General features: G+C 42.8%; 1 protein-coding gene and 1 long non-coding RNA gene across 3 annotated transcripts in view; one reads left to right on the top strand and one right to left on the bottom strand.

Annotated features, from left to right (window-relative positions):
• Positions 1-15,827, bottom strand: part of GNG2 (G protein subunit gamma 2) — an 84,907-nt gene extending 69,080 nt beyond the window's left edge. Inside the window, exons 1-2 of one of the 2 annotated variants that reach the window (XM_072116103.1) lie at positions 15,597-15,827; positions 13,756-13,792 (exon numbers count right to left, since the gene is read on the bottom strand). The gene's annotated coding sequence lies outside the window, so the exon portion shown is untranslated. Of the gene's footprint in view, positions 1-13,750; positions 13,793-15,596 lie in introns of both variants that reach the window. The other variant, XM_072116102.1, reaches the window with a different exon arrangement.
• The window catches only part of LOC140069879 (uncharacterized), a 54,478-nt gene continuing 50,067 nt past the window's right edge, over positions 15,775-20,185 (top strand). Inside the window, exon 1 of the long non-coding RNA XR_011848871.1 lies at positions 15,775-16,027. This is a non-coding gene — a long non-coding RNA (uncharacterized lncRNA). The remainder of the gene's footprint in view (positions 16,028-20,185) is intronic.

Raw genomic sequence — 20,185 nt, 5'->3', positions numbered from 1 at the left:
CGTGGCAGCAGTTTTAGCTCATGTTCTTGACTGGTTCCACGCAGAATCAGGGAGACTATGGATCTTGTAAGGTCTGCTCTCCCCTGTTCCTCTGACCACGCTTCCCTGGTCATCTATGTTCATGGCACATAACCATCAGTTAGCGAGATAGTGAAGCACATCAGTGACGTATTTATTTACCACAGATGGTCCGATGACCTCAATAACCGATAATCCAGACTTCCCTCCAGGATGTCACCGCAGTTTACTAGCCACCCTGCACAAGAAATCCACACTGCCCTTTAGGGTTCTCCTTCGAGACTCTGGCCTTATACCCCTGGATGAGGCGACGGCAGATGTGCTCTGCTCTACAAGAATGCAGTGGGAATATAACCAATTAATCCTTTGAGCTTTGCCACACACTTTCCATTTCCAGTAAAGACCAATTTTATGGTTTTCAGTCACTGGTACTGGACAGAAATCAGGTTGCATAGGATATATTCCTCCAGCCCCGATGAATGTTGGTGATGTAGGCAGTTACAAGGAACAATGTCACACATCTGGTGGAGGTGCCCTGAACTACGACCTATACCAATAGCAATAAATAAGGCCAAACACTCTCGGGCTGGGTTTATAATAATAGCAGCAAGATCCTTAATACCAAGCCTATGGAAGCCAACCAGGGTGACATATAGCTCCGACTTGCTTGCAAAATTCCATTACTACACAGGATGGAAGAGCTCACAGCAGACGACCATATTTCCAACGACACATCAAAACCTGGGGACCATGGCTGGATTTCAAAAGCTCCCCTAGTATACTTACTTTGTGTAGCTCAGTAGATTAGGATACCAGCAATCAGCCCCCTAGGCACCAAACCATACCAAACCATACCTACCAAAGAGTCTTTCGGTAATCCTAACCTCCACTAACCGTATTACAGAGGATCCCTGTAATGACTTTATCATGGTTTTCAGATGTGATGGGTTATGATTTTATAAATGCAAGTAAACAGATATCTTCAGGAAAACTACAGCTAAAAGGTGATATTAGAGGCAGCAGAAGCCATGTGAATGTGGCTGCCTGCAGAAGATGCAAGAGAAAATGCTGTGAGATTTAATAGATTTCAATGGAAATACTGTGCTAAAACCACATGCAACGGTCCTGTAGACAGAACACTTTAAAATGATGTCCTTAGATAGCATTTGACAAGAGTCCTGAATCTCAAGGGACAGTCCTACAAACCAATTATAAAAGTGTCAAAAAGGTGGAATTGTAACGTGAGCCCCTGCTTTGATAAGTCACATGATCCCAGTCTTATCAAGTTATCAGCTCCGAACAGGATAAAATTAGAGTTTCGATCAAGAAAAACTTGGCAACTTTCTCATATACTTTGAGTCAAGGGAGCTTATATGTGAAAACTGACCAACTCGACAAACTGTGCAACCAAAATTCAGGTTTTTATTTTTTTTTACCTCCAATTAGTTGCTATATGGGCAACAGCCTTGCATGGGCCAGGGATACACATAGGGGCATATTTACTAAGACTAGTGCAAACTACACTATGGGGCTCATTTACTAAGGGCCCCGTGGACCGCACTTTCATCAGACATCCCGACGATTTCCGCTTTGCGCCGCTGGGAGAGGGATTTAAAAGGAGTTTTTGGCGCACGCGGTCGGATTTTGGTGCAATCGCGACAGCTTTCATGCGACAAATCGGGGGGCGGGTCGATGGACGATTGTGTCGCAAATAAAGCACTTACATGCACCGAGAAGAAGAAGGTGAACTCCGGCGGACCTGATCGGGGAAGCGACACATTCGGCAAGTTGGGGCGCACAATCTTCTTGAATCACGGCACAGTGCATTGTCGTCGGACAATGCACTTTCAGGATCTCCTCCTGACCATGTAAGTAAATGTGCCCCCATATGTAGTTTGCCTGTGTACAGTGCAGAGTCAGCCAGATTCAGCATTTCTAGCGCCCCTTCTGCATATCTCCGACATCTTTTTTTTTGGTGCACCTTTAACATAGGCAGTGCGAAAAATTACTGTCAGACTTGTTGCAACAGCACCGGAACGCCCCCTTCAGTGCAGAGATTTGTGTCGCATGATGACTAGTGCTGCTGCACCACAAAAGGGGTTGCATGCAACACAAATGTGGTACTGACACTTCTAAAATACCTGTACAAGCAGTTTGCACTAAAAAGGACGCGCAAAGTCCAACAGAAAACTGGCACTGCTACCTATCCGTCATTGTGGAATCAGTAGTGACTCCAGCATATCGAATCCAGTTTGTACAATTCCCATTTACTATGTAAAAAACTTCCTGGTAAAATTAGTTACACTTTAGGTTGTCAATTATTGGCCCAGATTCTGATTGTGAAATTAAAACCACATTGCAGGGTAATAGTAGGGGTGAAGCGGGAGTAGCTGATCCTTGGTCTCTCTCTTCCCTATATGAGGACACTCGCACTACGGTATAAATGATATATTATAGCCAGCGAGACTAGTACACATTTACATCAGGGTCAATAAGCTTCAAGTTATGTATTTTTCTTACCATTTTTCACCTAAAGCTTAACAAACTACCGTACTACTGAGATGAAAATGTTCACATCAGACTTTTTGTATGTAGTCTAGACAATCAATGTAAGTTTAACTAGAAACTCATACATTGTTAAAAAAGACAGTAGAGAGATTTGTGCTAGTAATACTTTTAACTCTCTTGGTGTTATGTTGTTTATCAGTCACATACTAGAAGCAGCTGGTTAGGTCTCAGGTGATGGTGTCTATCCAAACCAGACACGGCTGCTGCATCCCCTGACACCATTTATCTGGAGAGAAATCCTCAATAAGCAGAGGACAAAGTTTTTAAGCCTTAATGAGAAGTGGGATCAGGATTCCTCCCTAAAGAAGTGGTGGAAGAAAACTCTTTTTCCTAGAACTCTTTTACCTTGCCTTTTATGTAAAACTAAATCTTTCATTAGTAGTTTTACGTTTTTGTTCACTTTGGAGCTGCTGCTGCAGACATGATCATATGTAATAGAAGAAAATGTCCATCAAGTTCCATTAGCGTCTGCTAAATCATAGCTCCTACATTGGATTCTAACTTTTATTGCCATAACATGGATGTGGACAGAGCCTTTAGTTAGAACTGCAGTCTACCCATTGGTTGTCTGTTACTTTTGCCATGAGAGATCAAACAAGGCTTCTCGTCCAGCTTTCCTAAAATCCTGAAAGATACATCTGTCTAGTTATGAACTGTTATGCAATATATGCCATCGGCAGTTGTTTTACTTGTTAGCTCACTGCCATTGGCGCTATTTTTTTGCACTAATGGACATGGAGATATCCAACTAGAGTTGGTGCGAACATAACCCTACCCCACTATATTGTATTGCCACATCCCCCACCGGGGCCTAGCTTTTTGTTGTGGGTCTGGAGGCAGCCGGGGCCCAGAATACCGGAGTGGCTGATGATCGCGGCATAGGGTGCCTGATGTCACGGTGCTTGGTATGGGGACCGGAGGGCTGACCTACAGCCTGGCAAGTCTCCAGCAGGTGGTGTGTGCAAGAAATATGGAGGGAGAGGCTTATGTAATGGTTTCTCCCTGGGGCAACCCCAGAGGCATCTGTAGAACGAGTCCCTGGGTGATGGATGGGGAATCCCATGGTGGTAAGCAGCCGTATCCAGGGATCAGACGGAGGCAACATTGTGCAAATTAACTTTCAGTTCTTTATTGAATAGCAGGCAATGGCCAAAACAGGGAATAGCAGATTCTTTAAGCTGGAAAGGTCATGGAGAGTTGGTTCGCAGGTAAGGTGCACACAGCCTCATAGTAGATGCAGGCTGGGCTACTTCAGATGGAACTGAGCCCGTTTGGTAGAGCTGCAGTTCTGGGCTTAAGTCTCCAGATTTGCCCTGTGTGGCAGGCAGTATGCCTGAGGCACTGAAAGTTCCTGGGATTAATGGTGTGGCAGCGCTGAAGGTGCGCTGCTCACTCACTCTCTCTCTCGACTCTGCAGTCTGACTCCAAGATGGAGTCTCTCACTCTGACCATGCAGAACTGACCTGAACAGACTGAAACATGTGCTTCCGCCCAGCAGAGGTTTTTATACTCCCCTGGTCAGGTGGTAGCACCTCTCCTACCACCTTCCAGCTTGTATAACAGGAACATCATTGGATAACTACATTACACCATCAACTGTTGCCTTACCAGGCAGTGTCTACAGCTGCAATAACACAATATCCATTTCTAGAAACTTTATAGAGAGGTTATCAATCTCCCTAACAGCTCCTGACCTGGAGAGGGCATTATTCGCAACTACCAGCCTGTCTATGCATTGGCAGAGGTGTTGCAGTATCATATGGAATAGGCGAGTTATATTGGGATATTCAGATTATGTATTAATAGAACTAGAAGCCAATAGTATTTTCCACAAGTAACATGTTTTTGGGAGGAATGTTGGAGAAATATGGAGTCTTATTCTAATGTACCCTGTATCTATGCAACCACCAGGCCAGGGATGACTCATAGTGTACCTTTTACAGTGACAGCTGCTCAAGATATAGGAAAAATGAAGGAACACAATTTTCATTCGGCCTAAAGAACACAAAGCTGCTGCTTCTGTGACTGTAAACATAAAAATCAGACCACCGCCGGCTGTCATATAAGTGTCGGTGATTTAGGTAAGCCTCACTTTCTAGGCACCATATGATACAGGAATTTAACAGTTCACTAGTCACTCTTTACCTTTGTTATAACCTATGGTATAGATTATGTACCCCTCCCATCCAGAACTCCCAACATTTACTATTCAGAACTATCTGCATCTGCAGTGCTCCTTATACTCCTGAACAGTAGGACCTCGCCAAATATGGCCACCACCACCCATGGGTGCTTAAAAGGAATATGTTAGTTCTTGTTTGTATACAAAGTGAAAAATTGAAATGAGGGTTCTGCTATAGTGGAAGTCGCATGCCATTTATAGCTATTATGTATCTTGGCTAAGGAGCTGCATCTATACATACAATACACATACATTAGACATGTCTTGTAAGACCATTTGATAATAATAATAGATTAATATTACTTATTGTATATAGCAAATGTTATACACTTTGGGGCTTATTTACTAAGGGTCCGCAGAATGGACTTTCGTTGGATTTTGAAATTTTTCGGGATTTGCGCCGGCTTTCATGGGACAGAATTCAGGGGGCGGGGCCATTGGACGATCCAACTGATTCGGACTGAGCGCGGCATTTAATATTCAAATTGTGTCGCAACCAATGCACTTACATACACCGGGAAGAAGATGGTGAACTCCGGGGGACCTGAGAGGGGAAGCTCCGCATGCAGGAAATCGGGTGCACGATCTTTGTGAATCAAGGCACAGTGCATTGTCGTCAGACACTTCAGTTTAGCAATTGTTTCCCCTGTCATCTATACTATGGCCCATCTATAATTCCACTCCCATACTTATGGCACCATACATTATGCGCCCTCCAATGGCCCATTAACCTCTCTGACCACACTTGCATTGACTACCACACCCCTATGTTTTTACAAAGCAACAACCCACTGCCCCCCACTCCTTAAAGGACACCTGTCATCAGGTCTCTGTCACTAGTCCTGTCACTACTACCTTTTGGAGCAGCTCACATGGATTGAATCCCAGCCGTTATCTAGTCATTTCATACATTAACCATTATAAAATCATCTTTGCTTTATTATGTAAATGAGGCTGTTCACATGGTCAGAGTCAGTGATGTCACCCCTGTTACCCCTCCCCTCTCCTCCCCCTGCTCATGTCTGTGTGTAATGTATAGTAAAGCATGACTAGTGTATGTGCTGCATCTGCTGACCTGCTGCATCCTCCTAATACACATGTGTGAGACACAGACATCAGCTACACAAGTACCTGACATGTTCTGCTATAACATGGCTGCCTGGAGCTGTTGTATCTCTCCTATACACACACAGGCTACAGGGGGCGCCAGCACCAGGAAGCACATCATTATACAGTCTCACATCATTTTGCAGGCTGTCAGTCATGTGTATAGTAGTATCTTATACACACAGGCTGCAGGGGGCGTGGCCTACAGCATTAGGAATCACATGGAGGAGTCATTACATCATTATACCTCACATCATTATACAGACTGTCAGTCATGCACTGGGGGTGTGGCTGTGCCTCCCACTCATGAATAAGCTGGACAGCTGAATATGATAATGACTCATTGGACATTTCACAGGTCATTTGCATACAACTTTAGGATCTCATTGCTTAAGTTTACAGGCATGTAGAGGGACAATGAAGGGATAGAGGCAATGCTTTCTAATGGCACTTCATGAAAATATATTTAGTTTAGGGGGTTATTTTGCCTGACGGGTTCTCTTTAAGACTTTTTAGGCCACCTCTTCTTTTGATACCTTCAGTCTGTGGCAGTAATCTGGCCAACATAAAAGTAAATACATGGGAAAAACATGGTCCTGTGGACACACTTCCTTAACTGGGCACCCCAGGCACAGGCGATTTAGTTCCAAATGGCAAATCCATCCTAAGATAAATGGATAGATAGGGATTACTTCCACTCCTCAAAAATCTACTAGTTACAATGATTCCATCTCAGTAGGTGAATCACACAGTGTCCTAATGGTCTGTTCTCCATCAGTCAGCTGAAACTTAGCTAAAATCTCCTCCTGGTCAGACCTCATCCTAACAAGTCCAACCTAGCGCAGACTGCACTCGCATCTAGTAAGAGGCCGGAGCCCAGTGGCGTAACTAGGAGAGACAGGGCCCCATACCAGACTTCTGAAAGGGGCCCCCTCACCATTTAAAAAAAATATAAAAGTTGTATACTTACACATATGTATACACAAACCATTTATATACTTATATACTTACATTTATGTACATACAGAATACACATACATACAGTGTATACAAACCATATACACATAAATACAACATATACACAAATACATACAGTACCATACAGCATACACTTACAACTAGTATATATACACCCAATACCCCATATGCAAGGGCCCCCTGACACTACGGCAGCTACTATGGCCGCTACCATTGTGTCACGTCTCTGCCGGATCCGGGATGCTGGGGGGAATTTTAAGACTGGCATTTAAAACGCAAGTTTTATTAAATTCACCCAATCCTGTTAAGAGAAAAATGTTGACTATGGTTTACAGGTTTACTGGAAATGGAAGTACTATCACTCTGCAAATTTAACCTAAAGTTTCCCAAAAGTGTTTTACATCACTCACAATATTAGCTAGAAAAAGAGATGCTTCAGAATGACTGGATATTTCACTGTAAGGAGAAGGAAATTTCAGAAAGGGAAGTCTATCTACCCCCAAATTATAACATCCTCTTTTTTTTAGCCTGCAGTTTTTGTGAGTTTTTCTCACTTTCCAGAAGGCAGACACTAGGGTGGTGATGGCGAACCTATGGCTTGGGTGCCAGAAGTGGCACTCTGAGCCATTTCTGTGGGCACTCAGACCATTGCCTCAGTTCACCAAATATGACCAAATCCACCAAATCTTCCTGCAGTCCCAGGCTGCTCTCAATGCTATTTTAAAGCAACACTTCATTGGCTGTTTGAAACTGCGGGAAAAGGTGTTGACAGAACTGCAATATCTTTGGAGGTCTTCCTGCTGGACCAACCATTCTTCCTCTACAGAGAGACCCTGGAGAGAAGCTATAATGAGAGTATGAATTTACCCTCCTTCTTTTAATTGTATTGGTGGCCTCAGGGGGCCCATACGATTGGAAGATGTGGAAGAACAGGTAGCAATAAGTTACTGCTTAAAAGCCATTTTAGCACTCCATGGTAAATTAGTGGATTTAGCTTGTAGTTTGGGCACTCCGTCTCTAAAAGGTTCGCCATCACTGCACTAGGGGTTAGAGATATGGACTCCTCCAAATTTCTGTACATTTCAAAAGAAAAATGATTCAAAAAGAAGATAACTTGTGTCCTCCAAGACACACATCAAAAAGAGACATTTATAATACTCCGATGCTGGAGCCGCAGCACACGATGAAGGTCCTGCCCCTCTGTCATCCTGATGCATCCAGTAGCCGGCTTGCGGCAGCAAACAGTTCTACACCAGGTCCTGCCTGCTGTAGAATTGCACTATTGCCTGCAAACTTAAAGGAAATCTAACATTTGTTTTTAAGCATTGTGAACCAAACATACATTGAGAATGCTGTAGCTGTACCGATGCAGAAACATATCCGAGTGGTTTTGCTCAAAAACAATTATAAAATTCAGGAACTTGGGAAAGCTTGTTGTATACTGGCTAACACATTACACGGAGCTTCCTGAATGATTCCGACAGAAATAATCAACCCGAACTGGAAGACTCATACACAGCAGTTGGGGGATGGTAAAGCGATTGATTACTTCTGCCTGCCAGGGACAAGAATATAGCGTTCTCTGAAGCAGTGCATAATTAGGGTAAGAGGAAAACTGTCCAACCATAGGAGCTACAGAGCTATCATAATTTTATCATTGTTTTTTTTAGTTCAGGGATTAAACAAGATATGTTTCTCCATCAGTGTAGCTAAATCATTCTGAAGGTATGTTTGGTTCATAATGCATAAAAGCAAATGGTAGATTTCCTTTACATGACTGAATATTTGAAGCGCCATAAGCCACTTGGCATGAAAATGGCATAAATGAGGATATAATTGCAATTACTGGCAGTTCGGTAGTAAAATTGTGATTATTTATGGACTTATTTATGTACACCAGAAAACTGGTCGAGATAAATTCTATACCAAGGGGTGTAAATTAATCTTGGCTATATCTCTCCAGTCAGAAAACTGGAACGCAGCTGAACAATGATAGTTCTGTGTTTGGAATTTTAAGATTTAAGTCATTTTGGTTTTTCTCTTACCAATAAAATGAATCCCCAATAAAATGGTGACAAATTATGTAATTCTTGTGTATATAACAATGTTGCTGATAGTGCCATAAATGGGCAGCACGGTGCTTAGTGGTTAGCATTACAGCTGTGCAGCACTGGGGTACTGGGTTTAAGTCCCAGGGTCAACATCTGCAAAGAGTTTGTATGTTCTCTCCATTTTTGCGTGGGTTTCCTTCGGGTCTTCCCATTTCCTCCCACACTCCAAAATGACGATTAGATTGTGAGCCCCATTGGGGACAGGGACCGATTTGGCAATATCTGTGCAGCGCTGCGTAATCTTTATGCACTAAATAAAGGAATTATTATTATTATGAATTAGCCTAGGACAAATTATACTTCTGGCTTGTACTACTCTGGCCTGTTACCAGGATGACAAGAACTAAGGTTTCAGAAGCCTTTTTACAGCTCCCTCTAAAGGCATCGAAAATACAGGCCTGCCCAGCACCAACTGAGATCTACTAATCTAATAAAGGGGAATGAAGCAGCTAAACAAAGAGTCCACGAATGCGCCAACCTAGGCGTCTCAGTCGCGAGACCTTTGTATTGTCATAGATCTGATCACTGCGTTCATTCAGAGAACTGCCTTTTGAGTTTTGGGGAATCTCTGACACAGCTGTTTTCTACACACAACCTATAATTGAATGATTTAATTCTAGACAAGGACCAGATGGTTGCAAAGAGGATTAGATATAATTTCATTTAAAAATGATCCAGCCAATAACATGAATATAGAAAGCCACTCATGTCAGCCCCATCCTAATGTTGTCATGGATACGTTTATAGGATCTTTTCCGTACTTTGAATCATCTTATCAATGAGTCACATCCCAAATCGCAGAGGTTGTGTGTGTGAATCTACTAATCTGTCATCAAACAGCTGTTCTCTAAGGCTGAGGCTTTACAAGGAAGGAGCCGACACTCCTTGTGTAGGGAATGTATTGCATAGGGGCAATATGGTATAGAAAGGTGAACAAGGGAAGACCAGATAGCGCTCATATAGTACAGTTGTAACCTTTGGTGATGGTTAGGAGGATTAAAAAGAGGCTCACTGGATTTGGTTGTGCTATGTCAGGCACAACTCTATTTTAGGTGTAAGTAAATGGTCAGATATTAGTGTCTCCTGGTGCTGCCCTCGGACATGGGTCGTCAAGACACGGTTGCCAAACCGGTCTGGAATCGTGTTCAGTAAAGCAGGATTGGTACTTGTCACGGTTGGTGCACACGGATTTCTCACATACACAGAATGTTAGGTATAAGGATTTTTATTCGGTATCTCTGGTACACAAAGTGTTTTAGAGTCTAATATGACTCCTGTATTAAGTGGGTAGATACTGCAGTGCGGGTGAACAGCTGGTTACCCGGAGCTGTTCACCCGCGCTGCAGTATCTACCCACTACCCAATTGGTATCTGAAGTACGAATCCTGCTTTACCAAATAGGGGCAATATGGAAATGGGAACAATGTAGTTCTCCTTGAAGACAAAACAGTCTCCCATTCACATATACAATTTTGAACCTTTTTGAACCCTATTAAGTTTTGTCTAAAAGATTCCCCCAGACTAAATGTAATTGCACCATAGTTTAAGTATCCATTTTTCTACATATTAACACCTTACAGGGAACCTGTCATCAGGTTTTCACCTTTAAACCTAATGACAGGTTTTCAATTATTTTTATACATTTTATAAATGTTGATTAAATATGTACTAGCATATATTAAGCTAAATAATGTTTTTAAAAGGTACTTAGCACCCTACCAGACCACTCACTCCTATCTTCAGCCAAATCATTCAAATGACTTATCTTGCGATGTGGGGGTCCGTTCCACTACTTGTGCAGTGAGACTATGTAGTGTGATCGCATCTCCACTGTAACTGTGCATGTGCCAATTTTACCCTCTCATCGTGTATTACACTCCAGAGCTGCAGTCACTATTCTACTAGTGGAGTAAGGCCTCATTCAGACACATGTTCCTTCGGCCATAGCCGCAGTGCTGCTCACTCCCCCGCTCTCCATAGCGCCCAGCACCAAATGGTCTTAAACACAGGGAAAGATAAGCATGCTCTATCTTTTCTCTGTGTACTGTACAGTACAGTGCCACACGTGAGTGGCACCACACTGCTTCCGGGTCCCATAGCAGTCTATAGGGGATATATATCCGGCTACAAACTTGCAGTCGGATTACCTCCCCACAATGGTCGTGTAAATGCGGCCTGAGTACTCATCATATTAATTACTGAAACTGAGTTACATCCAGTATTGTACCCCAGAGCTATACTCACTATTCTGTTGGTGGAGTCACTACTGCGTATGTGTAAATACTTTACATTCATTGATCTACTTAATGTGTAACATATTTTGAAGCACATTTTTAAACATTTTAGATACTCATCAGACTTGTACAAAAAAGGGGCATTGTTTATTTTAAAAAAGGAATGGCACATTTTTACATAGAACATCTTATAGAACATTAGATTAAACAGTCAAACTATGGCACATTTAGGCCCATTCCACACTTGCGAGTGTGATGTGAAGAACTTGCATCACACTTGCAGCGCATACTGCATAGATCTCCCGGGCTGAACGCTGCAGCCCGGAACTGAACCGACATGCTGAGTTCAGTTCTGGTTTGCAGCGTTCGGGCCGGGAGATCCGGACAGTACATGTTGCGACTGTCATGCGAGTTCATCGCATCACACTCGCAAGTGTGGAACGGGCCTTACTATCCAGTTTTAGACACATTGCAAATCTGGCACATAAGACTGCCTAGGCGATCTGAGCATTTTCCAACTTTTAAACTATTTTATTTACCCCACTTTTCTGGTGCTTGAGTCAATGGGCATATTTCTTAATCTGGTTCCAACAGTCTTAAGGATGACCTGACAGATCGATATAGAACCCTAAATGGACCTGTATGAAGTTTTTACTCACCTAGATGTGAGTTGGATGAGTCACATCAAGCTCACATCTGCAGACACCATGCCGGCACCTCTTTGCACGATGCCGCAAGTGAAGCCAAGGTAATACCCTGGTTTCATTGTGCATGCAAACTTTCCACTGAAATCACGGAAAAATAGGTTAAGCCGTTTTTTTTTTTTCCTCAGCTGGGAGGTTAAAAAACAAACAAAAAAATCACTCTGCTACAAAAACAGTGTGTGAACATTACCCTATGAATGATAGATATATTACATACATGTAAGTGACTTGGTTGGGGGGGGGGGTGCGGTTTATCGCCATCATAAATTAAATGCAATGACACCACACACACTGTTGCCATGACAACAGTACTGAAATAGCTTACGGAGGATGCTGTATAAGGTGCAGAGAACGTACAAGTGCATGGCGACAGGCATTGCATTAACGCTGGATGTAATTTATCTACAATATGCTTTATTAACAGAAGAAAATGGTCATTTTTGCACAGACACAGACTTATCTCAGAATATTTATTTTCATTCTGAAAGTAGTCATTTGCTGGATGTCTAACCCAAGTGCATTACAGAGGGGTCATTGTATTTATGAATGGCATTAAGAAAGAAAAATCGAAAAAGAACTCCGTTATTTTAGCTAAACCAATCACTGGGACTTTTTATCCCCCTACCTCAATCTCTGCACAATGCTATGCTCTGTATTCCACTCACAGTTAAAGCCCATATGAATTTTTACATGGATAAACAGGGTGGATTGTCTTTTTTCAAATGGCGCTGTAATATATGGCGTAAACATCAATTACCTTGTTGTAATCAATCATTAAACTGAAACTAATTGCACCACGGGAGTAGTGGATGCAGATCTGGGTTACAACTACTACACTCATCTGATATTTTCAGATTAATCGGTCAAAGTATAATTTTACTGGAATGGATCCGCACAATGATATACAATTTATAATGCGCTCACATACTGGACATAGTGGGTAATGTCATTCTCATACATAGTATATGAATTAAGCAAAGTGTTTATAAGGATTGTCTATGATAATAAAACCGGGTCTGTGATGTTCTTCTAAAAATGTTGTTGTAGCCAAGTTCCATTCAGGTAAATAGGGCTTAGTTGCAATACCAGATGAAGACTCTGAACAAGTATGGCACTGTTTCTGGATAAAAGCATCCCTATAAATGCTAGAAAAAGATTAGAGTGATATAGTTGTACTATGGCCACATCTTTTGTTAATATCCATTCCAAGAAGGGAAACTATAAATTTTGCAAGTTTACTTATAAGCTATTTGTAACCGATTTCACCAGCTGCACAGGGCGGACCCTTTTTATGCTATGTTATAACCAACACATTGTAGAAATAGCGTTAAAATGGAAGTGAATCGATCCAAAATAATACAGTGTATAACAAAGTATGAAAATCAAAAAGTGTAGTAGAGAAGACGTGGAAACAAATAGAGTGCAAGGTCTTGATATTATACAATGTATCACCCTAAGCATGGAAAGGAAACAAGGTATTACAGAACTCTAAGCAATATAGTATTCCAAATCGCACTAGGAGTAGCATGAAAAAGATACAATGCACTGCTTAAATGTTGATATTTAATATTTTTTGGTACGATATAATGTATAGGGTTGAGTGGCCAACTGTATCACACAATGTATTCTTGATATACAAAATATCACCCAATGCATTCTAATGACACCACATTTCACAAAATGTATTCTCAAGACACAAAATATAACGCAATGCATTCTAAAGATACAACATAGCACACGGTGTAGTCTAGTGATACAACATATCACACAAATAACATTAAGTATAACGGTGTGTAATGTCCAATACAAAGCGATCACAGTTCTCAGTACAGCCCATGGAGATCTTACCTTACAGGCAGTGTAGATGATATCCAGCCCCTGTGTGTAGCTCTGTAGGAATCAGAAGAGAAGCTGTGTGAAAGGGAGCAGAAGCCCAGATAGAGAGAAATCTCCACCCATCGTTTTACTCAGTCATCAGGAAATTAATGATCACCCACTTCCTCTACGCTGCAAAGGGGCTACTTGCATCTCACATCTGCCTGCCTCTCTTGTTGCATGCTGGCTCAGCCACGGCTTTTGACAGCTTGTACTGGATAGGATCTGGCTATAGACAATACAATTCTTCTAATATTTTTGACCAGTTTGTGATAAGTAAGCTTACAAATCCTCCTACAAACCCTAAATGGTATGAGAATAGTATTTACATTTATTTATAATCTACAATTTTTTCAGATTACCCAATAAATATCACAGAATGTTGACATAACAATGCAAATTCAACAAAATCTACCCAATAGATATTAGGCCTTGTTTATACAACCAAGTCACCCTTCTGTAGTGGAGACGCGTCATACAGGTGCATTATACATCAACCCCATAGGAGCTATAACAGCCTGATAAGGCTTTGAAGACTTACGAATTGGACCTTTGAGAACCAGTGCATCAATGGAAGATACAATTTGACATATAGTCTGTTTGTCAAATTGTCTGTTTGCAGACCAAGCCACTGAGATGTGGCTGCTGTGGATGCTATAGAGCAGTGATGGCGAACCTTTTAGCGGCCGAGTGCCAAAACTGCAACCCAAACCGCCCCTTGTTTATCGCGAGGTGCCAACTCAAAATTAAAGCAGTAACTTATTGCTCCTTGTTCAACAACTTTCAATCATATTGGCCTCCTGAGGACAGCAACACAGTAGAAAGATGGAAAATTTTCATCATTTTAGCTTCTTTGCAGTGTCCCTCTGTACACAGAGAAAATCGTGAGAAAATCTACGCATTCTCCCTCTTCCTACAGTCCCAAGTAGCGAAGCATGTATCAAAATATGACTGAAAGCAGCATCTTTTAAGTTGCTTGGAACTGCAGGAATATTCTTAGAGTCTTGTCTGGTGTCCTGGGGTGATGGCCCGGGTGCCCACAGAAAGGGCTCTGAGTGCCGCCTCTGGCACCCGTGCCATAGGTTCGCCACCACTGCTATAGAGAGAGGATCACTGTGGGTACATGATTATAGGGGCGTTGTTGTAGCCAAAATAGGGCATATTCGCTAATATATTTAGAAAACCTGCTCTTTTCCTTCTACAATCATCTGTTACACAAACCACCTATCCTAGTAGCCAGTTTCTCTGTAGTCATCTGACCCTACATATTCCCTATGGGCTGTATGGGGCAGAAGAGACTGCAATGTAAAATACCATTCGGCTCTCATGACTGGTTTATTTAGTTTTTCCATCACTTGCATTGGATACTTTTCACAGCACCCAGCGAATGGGCTATATAGGTATAATTTACAAGCAGCAGCTTTAAACTAGAAATCAGAAAAATGTATCTTCATGGAGTTGTTCTGCGTGCACATGGACTATTGCAATCTCCATTCAGATAATTGGACCTTGTTATATAAACATAAATATCAAGGAGATTTTTGCAATTAATTATTTGCATCCTGTGAATGAAATCTTTCACTACATTTCTAATGCTGCCCAAATGCACTTATGATGTAAGAATCACATTGCTACTACCGCTGTTATGTAAAATCATAAAAAGCAACCCCGTCCTTGATCCCCCTTAGTGTATAATAACATGGGGTGCATGAATTATGCCACATGATACAACTCAATAATACAGTTATGAGATAAGTGACGTCACCTACTACAGCGCTGAGGATTTGGGATTGTGGGCAGAAGATGCCCATCTACTCACCTCCTCAGGGACGTCCTGCAGCGGGAGGCAGCCTCATTTTCTTTTGCTGATATTCCTCTCCCTTTCCCCCCTCCAAGTGCCATCTGCTGTGTGCGATGGGTGTTCCTGATCTGAACACATGCATGATTAAGAAGCACACATCCCACATCATCTGCTTTGAAATGGGATTTTTTTTTTCAGACCCTAGATTAGAAAGCTGCATTCAGTGATTAAACCCTTGCAGAACAATGAATCTCTGGCACCAGGCACTATTGTCCTGGCTGCAGAAATAGACCATTTATGCCAGGCGGGGAACAAAGGCGATTATACAGTTCAAGCTCTAGACTTAACGACTTGGCTGACACATATCTTACTCATGCCCTGGTAAGAATTAACCTCATCACAGATGTGACGATGAAATTGAATGATCTGACCATAAAGCTTAAACAAAGGTTTGTGACATATATACTGAGAAAATAATGATGGAAAAGCAGACCATTCTAAACAATATTTGCAATGATCTGATTGATTTTATAATGGAATTTGGAGTTAAAAAAAAAGAGTAGTCTCCCAATGATATGTTCTCACTAGAGATGAGCGAACACTAAAATGCTCGGGTACTCGTTATTCGAGACAAACTTTTCCCGATGCTCGAGTGCTCGTCTCGAATAACGAACCCCATTGAAGTCAATGGGAGACTCGAGCATTTTTCAAGGGGACCAAGGCTCTGCACAGGGAAGCTTGGCCAAACACCTGGGAACCTCAGAAAAGGATGGAAACACCACGGAAATGGACAGGAAACAGCAGGGGCAGCATGCATGGATGCCTCTGAGGCTGCCTAATCGCACCATTATGCCAAAATTATGGGCAACAGCATGGCCATGACAGAGTGACAGAATGAAGCTAGATAGCATCTAAAACATCCAATAATTGACCCTGACACTATAGGGGACGGCATGCAGAGGCAGCGGCAGCAGGCTAGAGAGTGGCATGGCGACATACCCTAATTGGACTCAGGCTTCAAACCAATGGGTGTCAGAGAGGAACCAAAGGAGGTGAGCAAGAAGCGCTCAAATAATATCGGTACATGATAAAAGTTTGCCAGTATATTTTGTGGATTACACAGCAGGGTGGCGACAAAGTTAACATGGAAGCCATGAAAACAACCCAAAATTCTGCCTGACACAGCTCGTTTGATAAGGGGACCATGTATGCTTACAGTTCATGCCAGTCGCTGCACTGGCTGCCAGTCTCCTTTCGAATACAGTTTAAAATAATAATAACCCTCATCCATAAAGCTCTGTATAATGCTGCACCCCCCTACCTCTCCTCTCTTATCTCAGTCTATCGCCCAACCCGTGCTCTTAGATCCGCCAGTGATCTTAGATTAACCTCTACCCTAGTGCGGACCTCCCACTCGCGTCTCCAAGACTTCTCTAGAGCTGCACCAATTCTATGGAATGCTCTGCCCCGGACTATCAGACTAATACCTAACCTCCAAAGTTTCAAACGTGCTCTTAAAACCCATTTCTTTAGGCAAGCCTATAACACTCATTAACTGCATGAAGTTTTAACTCTTCTACTAACCCGTCCTGTGTCGTCCTCCCATCTGTTATCCAGCAACCAACAGGCACCAGACTTCTCTGCAGTCCCATTCACCCTGGACCTGGTATATAAGATGACGGCTGAGTGTTTCAAGCGACAGCAATTCCATTTATTATATTTTTTTCTATTCCCTAAGAAGAATGGCTTGACCATTAAATATTCTTTTACCTCGTGTTACCCCATCATCTTCATAAACCGTAAGCTCTGGCGAGCAGGGACCTCACTCCTGTTGTTCCATACAAATGTTGTGCTCTGTTACATTACATTTGTATTTGTTTCCTATGATTTGTAAAGCGCTGCAGAATATGATGACGCTATATAAATAAAGATTATTATTATTATGGAGGCAGTGAACTAGTAGTAGATTAAAGGTGCTGCAACTATGTTAGTTGGATCTTGTGATGGAGCTGGCGCTCTGCAGCCAGGCGAGCTTTCGCCAATCCAAGCCCCTGTTTCTAGGCTACTCCCCAAACAGCACTTCTAAGAACCTTTTGTATAAGATCAAGTGTAGTAGCGTTCTTATAAGTTTAGGATATGCCGGGTGAGGGGAATGTAAACAGATGCGCAAGAAGCGCATGATGCGCATGGAGCTGGCGCTCCGCTGCCAGGCGAGCTTTCGCCAATCCAAGCCCCTGTCTCTAGGCTACTCCCCAAACAGCACTTCTAAGAACCTTTTGTATAAGATCAAGTGTAGTAGCGTTCTTATAAGTTTAGGATATGCCGGGTGAGGGGAATGTAAACAGATGCGCAAGAAGCGCTGAAATAATATCCCTAAATGGTAAAAGTTTGCCAGTATATTTTGTGGATAACACAGCAGGGTGGCGACAAAGTTAACAACTTTGATGTGGAATCCATGAAAACAACCCAAATTTCTGCCTGACACACCTCGTTTGATAAAGGGACGATGTATGGAGGCAGCTATATGGACGACTTTTGGAGGTAGCAATGGAGACAACGTGTGGAGGCTGCTATGGAGACAATTTAATTTGGATAGTGCCTGTATGTGGCAGTCCCAAACATTTTTCAAACCAGAGGAGCAGGTAGGTGGCCCTCCAGTAAAATGGAATAGATTGAGTGCCTGTATGTGGCAGTCCCAAAAATGTTTCAAACCAGAGGAGCAGGTAGGTGGCCCTCCAGTAAAATGGAATAGATTGAGTGCCTGTATGTGGCAGTCCCAAAAATTCTTCAAACCAGAGGAGCAGGTAGGTGGCCCTCCAGTAAAATGGAATAGATTGAGTGCCTGTATGTGGCAGTCCCAAAAATTCTTCAAACCAGAGGAGCAGGTAGGTGGCCCTCCAGTAAAATGGAATAGATTGAGTGCCTGTATGTGGCAGTCCCAAAAATTCTTCAAACCAGAGGAGCAGGTAGGTGGCCCTGCAGTAAAATGGAATAGATTGAGTGCCTGTATGTGGCAGTCCCAAAAATGTTTCAAACCAGAGGAGCAGGTAGGTGGCCCTCCAGTAAAATGGAATAGATTGAGTGCCTGTATGTGGCAGTCCCAAAAATTGTTCAAACCAGAGGAGCAGGTAGGTGGCCCTCCAGTAAAATGGAATAGATTGAGTGCCTGTATGTGGCAGTCCCAAAAATGTTTCAAACCAGAGGAGCAGGTAGGTGGCCCTCCAGTAAAATGGAATAGATTGAGTGCCTGTATGTGGCAGTCCCAAAAATTCTTCAAACCAGAGGAGCAGGTAGGTGGCCCTCCAGTAAAATGGAATAGATTGAGTGCCTGTATGTGGCAGTCCCAAAAATTCTTCAAACCAGAGGAGCAGGTGGCCCTGCAGTAAAATGGAATAGATTGAGTGCCTGTATGTGGCAGTCCCAAAAATTGTTCAAACCAGAGGAGCAGGTAGGTGGCCCTGCAGTAAAATGGAATAGATTGAGTGCCTGTATGTGGCAGTCCCAAAAATTGTTCAAACCAGAGGAGCAGGTAGGTGGCCCTGCAGTAAAATGGAATAGATTGAGTGCCTGTATGTGGCAGTCCCAAAAATGTTTCAAACCAGAGGAGCAGGTAGGTGGCCCTCCAGTAAAATGGAATAGATTGAGTGCCTGTATGTGGCAGTCCCAAAAATTGTTCAAACCAGAGGAGCAGGTAGGTGGCCCTGCAGTAAAATGGAATAGATTGAGTGCCTGTATGTGGCAGTCCCAAAAATGTTTCAAACCAGAGGAGCAGGTAGGTGGCCCTCCAGTAAAATGGAATAGATTGAGTGCCTGTATGTGGCAGTCCCAAAAATTGTTCAAACCAGAGGAGCAGGTAGGTGGCCCTGCAGTAAAATGGAATAGATTGAGTGCCTGTATGTGGCAGTCCCAAAAATGTTTCAAACCAGAGGAGCAGGTAGGTGGCCCTCCAGTAAAATGGAATAGATTGAGTGCCTGTATGTGGCAGTCCCAAAAATTTTTTAAAACAGAGGACCGGGTAGGTGGCCCTCCAGAAAAATGGAATAGATTGAGTGCCTGTATGTGGCACTCACAAAAATTGTTTCAAACAGAGGACCGGGTAGGTGGCCCTCCAGAAAAATTAAATGCATGAAGTACTATAGCAAGAGCCAGTGGGCCCTGTCAAAAAATAGCCATTTTCCTCTGCTTTACTGTACAAAGAGGAGGAGAAGGAGGAAAATGAGGAGGAGGAGGAGGAGTGGATCAATTATTCAGGTTGAGCTTCCTTCACCTGGTGGAGATTGGAAATTCTGAGAAATCCAGCCTTTATTCATTTTAATAAGCGTCAGCCTGTCAGCGCTGTCAGTCGACAGGCGTGTACGCTTATCGGTGATGATGCCACCAGCTGCACTGAAAACCCGCTCGGACAAGACGCTAGCGGCAGGGCAGGCAAGAACCTCCAAGGCGTACAGCGCCAGTTCGTGCCACATGTCCAGCTTTGAAACCCAGTAGTTGTAGGGAGCTGTGTGATCATTTAGGACGATGGTATGGTCAGCTACGTACTCCCTCACCATCTTTCTGTAAAGATCAGCCCTACTCTGCCGAGACTGGGGACAGGTGACAGTGTCTTG

This window comes from Engystomops pustulosus, chromosome 7 (assembly GCF_040894005.1).
Source record: "Engystomops pustulosus chromosome 7, aEngPut4.maternal, whole genome shotgun sequence".
NCBI lineage: Eukaryota > Metazoa > Chordata > Amphibia > Anura > Leptodactylidae > Engystomops > Engystomops pustulosus.
The sequence above is the reverse complement of the archived record's forward strand: the minus strand, read 5'-3'. Positions and strand labels throughout refer to the sequence as shown.